The sequence below is a fragment of the Cetorhinus maximus genome, chromosome 34 (assembly GCF_964194155.1).
Source record: "Cetorhinus maximus chromosome 34, sCetMax3.hap1.1, whole genome shotgun sequence".
Lineage (NCBI taxonomy): Eukaryota > Metazoa > Chordata > Chondrichthyes > Lamniformes > Cetorhinidae > Cetorhinus > Cetorhinus maximus.
The window spans coordinates 1,591,713-1,597,766 of NC_135912.1; positions in this window are offsets into that span (position 1 = coordinate 1,591,713).

A 6,054-nucleotide genomic window follows, 5' to 3' on the forward strand; every position below is an offset into this window, starting at 1 on the left:
AGGTACAGCATGGGGTTAGATACAGATTAAATCTCCCTCTACACTGTCCCCATCAAACACTCCCAGGACAGGAACAGCACGTGGTTAGATACAGAGTAAAGCACCCTCTACACCGTCCCCATCAAACACTCCCAGGACAGGTACAGCACGGGGTTAGATACAGAGTAAAGCTCCCTCTACACTGTCCCCATCAAACACACCCAGGACAGGTACAGCACGGGGTTAGATACAGAGTAAAGCTCCCTCTACACTGTCCCCATCAAACACTCCCAGGACAGGTACAGCACGGGGTTAGATACAGAGTAAAGCTCCCTCTACACTGTCCCCATCAAACACTCCCAGGACAGGTACAGCACGGGGTTAGAAACAGAGTAAAGCTCCCTCTACACTGTCCCCATCAAACACTCCCAGGCAGGTACAGCACGGGGTTAGATAGAGAGTAAAGCTCCCTCTACACTGTCCCCATCAAATACTCCCAGGACAGGTACAGCACGGGGTTAGATACAGAGTAATCTGCTATTCTATTTCCTCGCTGTCTCTCTCAGATGGGTGAGTTTCCGCCTGTAGACTTACTCCCTCTGGTGGACGTGACTGAGATTGCTCGACCTTTACATTTAGCCAATGCAGACTCCTCAGAACTTCAGTCAGGGTCGGCTTTGAGCTTCGGTCCTGAAGTTAGTCGATCAGTAACGCCCTCCTTTTCCACATGGCCCTCACAGTTTGGATTGATGGGTCTATCAGAATACTGCTGATAGCTCGTTCAGCCATCAGATGGGATAGTGTTCTTGCTTGACTTTGGCACAGACAGGCTGCTGGCTGAGGAGGAAAGATAAAGCCACTGGAACACTATTGTCCTGACCGATGCCAATGACCTCCCAACGGAGGGGCTCAAAAGACCTCCCTAGTTGGCGTCACTCGAATACTGGATCCCTGCTGTTGATTTTAGTAAACTGACCGTTTCTTACAGGTTAACTGGGACTCACTGTAATGATCTTTCCTGCAGGTGTCTGAAGTGGACGGTGTGAAGTCAGGGGGGGTGTCCAGCAGACGGCGGCTGTAATCCTGCCTGAATTATCAAAACCAACCGTTCTCTTAATCTCATCCTCCTTTCAGGCCCGGTAGTAAAGGGGCCCAGAAAATGCCACGTTGTGATGTTATTTGTAGCTGTACAGAGAACCTGTGGACTGTCGGCAGGCAATCGTCGTCTCTTTTTTTTAAGGAAAGGGTTGGTTTGGATGAAGAAACGTGGTGTAGAGTAGCCCTGCCGGCATCACAGTACAGCTTCAAGTCCTGATTTGCAAGGCAGACTGGACCTTGGTTTCACGATGGGATTATCTCCCAGTGGTCGGCTCATGTCCCAGACAGGGACACCATGTCCTCTGCCACCGTGCGACTTCCTGAACCAGATGTAACCAAGTTAACTGTTCCTTTGATGTGACTGGTCGAGCAGCTGATGGATGCCTCACCCACGCGCACGCAGATGGTAATGGTGATAAGTGATGGTGCAGCTTCAGCTGAGAGGCTCAGTTACTTTGTTACCAGCTCGCTTAGTGCTATGTCTTTGCTATTGTTTCCAGTCATTAGCAAGCGGTTACGTTTATGTTCAGTTACTGCAGTGGGTCCCACTTGCCATGTCACTATCCTCCAGCCTCGCGTCTTTATAACTGTTTATTTTTGAAGACAGATTATTTTTCCCCTCTTGGTACCGAATCGTGATTGAATCTCGACCTCGCCAAACTGCTTGACTCTGTACCTCACCACGTTTTTATCCTCTAGGTTAATAAAGTTCACCAGACCCAGTGACCTACAGTTGAGTGTGATTGGTTGTATTTAAGGTGTGAACTCGCATTTGGGGTGTGTTTAAAATGTTCTTTACTGGCTTGGGGAAGGAAGTGAGAGAGGGGTGTAGAATGGGGGTTGAGTTTCTTTCACAACCTCAATGCACCAAAACACTTCATAGTCAATTCTTTTCTTAACTTTTGGAGGGTAGCCACTGTTGTAGACAATGTGGCAGTCAAATTGTGCACAGCAAGGCCCCAGAAATAGCGATCGGATGATGACCAGTTATAATGGCAGCAGTTGAGGGACCCAGTTGTAATGGTATCATGTCCAGCTGAGCTGCATACAGGGCTTCAGTTTAATGTCTCGCCCAGAAAGGAAATGAGCTGCTCTGTGTTCTCTTTCCTGTTACAGCAGTGACCACATTTCAGAGTAACCTTTAGCTGTGAGGTGTCGCGAGGCCGTGAAAGGCGCTGTTATCCATGTAAGTTCTTGTTTACCAGTTGCTCTGCCTATCCACACGGGCTAATCGACTTCAGAGAGGACGTAGGTTGGTGATGTTTCTCCCGACAGATCAAAGCCCTTGCTGCCTCCATGGATCTAGTCGTGGCCCTTCCTGTCCCCTTACTGGGGACCCACTAGCCTCTAACATGCAGCGCAGTTCAATACCTGATCAAAATAGCCTCAGTTTGACGCTGGAGAGGTGGCTGGGAGAGATTCGACTGCCCTGGGGGGTGGGGTTGGGGGAGGAGAATCTTGGAGCTTGAGGGCGGGGGAGCTGTGATGAATTGGGGAATATTAAGGAATGGGGGCTCGTGGTGGGGGTGGGGGTTGTGGTGGGAAGAGGGAGAATGGGAGTAATTCCTACAGAGCTGGGAGCAGCAGTGAAGACAGAGGGAGGAGTAGCCAATAAAGAGCTGAGTGAAAGAAACCAGGGCACCTTACTGCAGGAGCAGCAGCCTCTGACAGTTCAGCACTGGGAGCTGCAGCCTCTGACAGTTCAGCACTGGGAGCTGCAGCCTCTGACAGTTCAGCACTGGGAGCTGCAGCCTCTGACAGTTCAGCACTGGGAGCAGGAGCCTCTGACAGTTCAGCACTGGGAGCAGGAGCCTCTGACAGTTCAGCACTGGGAGCAGGAGCCTCTGACAGTTCAGCACTGGGAGCAGGAGCCTCTGACAGTTCAGCACTGGGAGCAGGAGCCTCTGACAGTTCAGCACTGGGAGCAGGAGCCTCTGACAGTTCAGCACTGGGAGCAGGAGCCTCTGACAGTTCAGCACTGGGAGCAGGAGCCTCTGACAGTTCAGCACTGGGAGCAGGAGCCTCTGACAGTTCAGCACTGGGAGCAGGAGCCTCTGACAGTTCAGCACTGGGAGGAGGAGCCTCTGACAGTTCAGCACTGGGAGGAGGAGCCTCTGACAGTTTAGCACTGGGAGCAGGAGCCTGTATTACTCAAGGATGACTTTTTGATTTGGGCAAACGTGCTTTCCACAGCCAAAGGTTGCCTGGTTCATAGCCAGGCGAGTCACTGCTTGAGAAGTAAGTCTGCTCAGTCTGTAGGGCACGATGGTCAAGTCTGTTGAAGTAAAGTCCACCTGTTTATTAATATAGATATATTAAATTTATTGAAAAGTGCCCAGATTATTAGCATCACAATATACATTCACTTCACATGCTTCATATACAATGCCTTGATTGTGAATACTTTAATGCAGAAGAGGCAGTGTCTGATGTGGGTGTCAGAGGGCTCTCTGACAGGACTCCTGAATTCCAATGTAAAGAAATTGAGCGTAGAGAAGCAGTGTTAGAATCAGAATGGTTACAGCGCAGAAAGAGGCCATTCGGCCTGTTGAGTCCATGCTGGCTCTTGCAAGAGTAATGTAGCCAGTCCCATTCCTGACCCTTTCCATGTAGTTCTGCAAAGTTTATGACACTTGGGTGTTTATCCAAACCCCTTTTGAAAGCAGTGATTGAATCTGCTTCTACCACACACTCTCAGGCAGTGCATTCCAGATCCTAACCCCTCGCTAGTGTTTTTGCCAGTCACCTTCAATCTGCAACCTGTTTCTCGACACTTTCACCAAAGGGAACAGTTTCTCTCTACCTACTCTGTTCAGCACGTCTCATGATTTTGAACACCGCTGTCTAATATCTTCTCAAGCTTTTCTCTAAGGAGAGCCTCAGCTTCTCTAATCTCTCCACGTAAATGAAGGTCCCTCATCTCTTGAACCATTCTCATAAATATTTTCTGCACACTTTGTAAAAACCTTCATATTAATGCGGTGCCCAGAGTTAGATACAATACTGCTGAGAGGCCAAACCAGTGGTTTATGAAGATTCATCATAACTTCCTTGCTTTAGTACTCTATACCTCTAGCCTAGCGTTCTATATGCCTTTTTAACCACTTTCTCAACCCATCTTGCCATCCTCAATGATTTGTGCACATGTATCCTCACGGTTTCCTTGTTTCTGCACCCCCCCCTTTACAATTGTTCCCTCTAATTTCCTACCAGAATGTATTGCTTCGCATTCCTCTCATTAAATTGCATTTGCCACATTTGTGCCTGTTCCACCAGGACTGTCTCTCTCTCTGTCTTCTTGAAGTCTTATCACCGTCCTCACAGTTCACAATGCTTCCAGGTTTCAATAGCACCTCCCAACACCTAGAAAGGGAAGGTCAGCAGGCTCATGGGAATACCATCTTCTCCAGGCTCCGCGCGCACACCATCCTGACTTGGTCACCTATCAGCTGTTCCTTCATTGTCGTTGAGTCAAAATCCTGGAATTCCCTGGCAGCTGTGGGAGAGCACTTTCATCTCTCAGACACCAGCACCACCTCAACGGCTAATAGGAAGGGGCAATAAATACTGGCCTTCCCCACAATACCCACCCGCCCCAGCATTTGTTTAGAGATTGAGCAGGAGGTTCTGTAGGACACATACGGACTGCCTGAAATTTACAGCACCTTTTATCGATGACTCCAGTTTCTGAACTTTATTCTGGTTGCCCTCAGGTAGCTGGTGTGACAATAAGGGTAACAGTGTGGTTGTGTTATAACTGAAGGCCCATATTATGCACAAGATGTTATTTAGTTGCTATGGTGTTGGTCACAGCTTGAGGACAGCTAGAAGCTCGCTGAAGGAAGTTTCTGTGTATTGGGTGGGGACTGCTGGTAAATTCCCAGCTCTTCCCCCATGAGGGCAGACCTGGTTATTAAAGGCAGAAGATGTGTGTTTCTTTCTCTTGATACTTCTTTGAGAGTTGCCATTTCTTCATGACATCATACAATTGCTGTTCTGTGAATATATTATTGAAGGCAATTAGATTCAAGTGGGGTACTTTCCAAATGTGACAGGTGTACAGACTCGAGATATTTGTACGCATATCTGTTGATCTCCAAGTATCTAGAAGAAAGAAAGAGAACCTGCATTTATGTAGCGCCTTTCACATCCTCAGGAAGTTCCAAAATGGCTCACAGCCACCAAAGAACCTCTGAAACGTATGGAAATGTGACGACTAACTTGCACTGACTCCGATGTGCAAACACAGCAAGATCCCACAGACGGCAGTGAGGTAAGGCTGAGCGAGGGATAAATATTGGACAGGAGGTTGAGGCAACTTACCCATTCCTTGTTGAATTAGTGGCCCTGGGGTGCGGGGTCTTGTGTCGGGCCTCAAATTTAAGTTTCATCTGAAAGATGGCACCTCAGTGACGCACGGTGAATGTCGGCTCAGATTTTGTGCTCAAGTCTCTGAAGTGAGGCTTGAAGTCATGACCCTCTGACTTAGAGGTGGGAGCGATGAGATCACACTTGGGCTCGCTGTGAATTTGCACAGGGATAGTGAAAACTGTGCATTTTCTGCCTAGTGTAGGGTTTGGGCTCTCTGGACCAGGATGCACTGATGTGAATCAGCCCCCATTTTGAGTTGCAGCTCTTTCCATTTAAAAACTCCTGTGTCCCCATTTAAACTTGTCAATCCAAAATGCAATCCCAGTAGTGTCACTGTTTAAAAACCCCAAAACATATCAGACGCTGTCTCTTGCAGAAAGCACACAAAAAACACTTAAATAAATAACTTTACAATATATATCTCGGAGCAGAATATCTTATACAGGGAGGTTCTAGGAAGAGTCAGTTTCAATTCAGTGTTATAATGATGGGGGGGTGGTGGTGGTGGTGGAGGAGGAGGAGGGGAACCACAGCTCTACTGGTTATAGTGCATTCATCCACAAGTTACCTTGCACAATTCTAGTGAGCAGAGGAATGGTGTAAGCA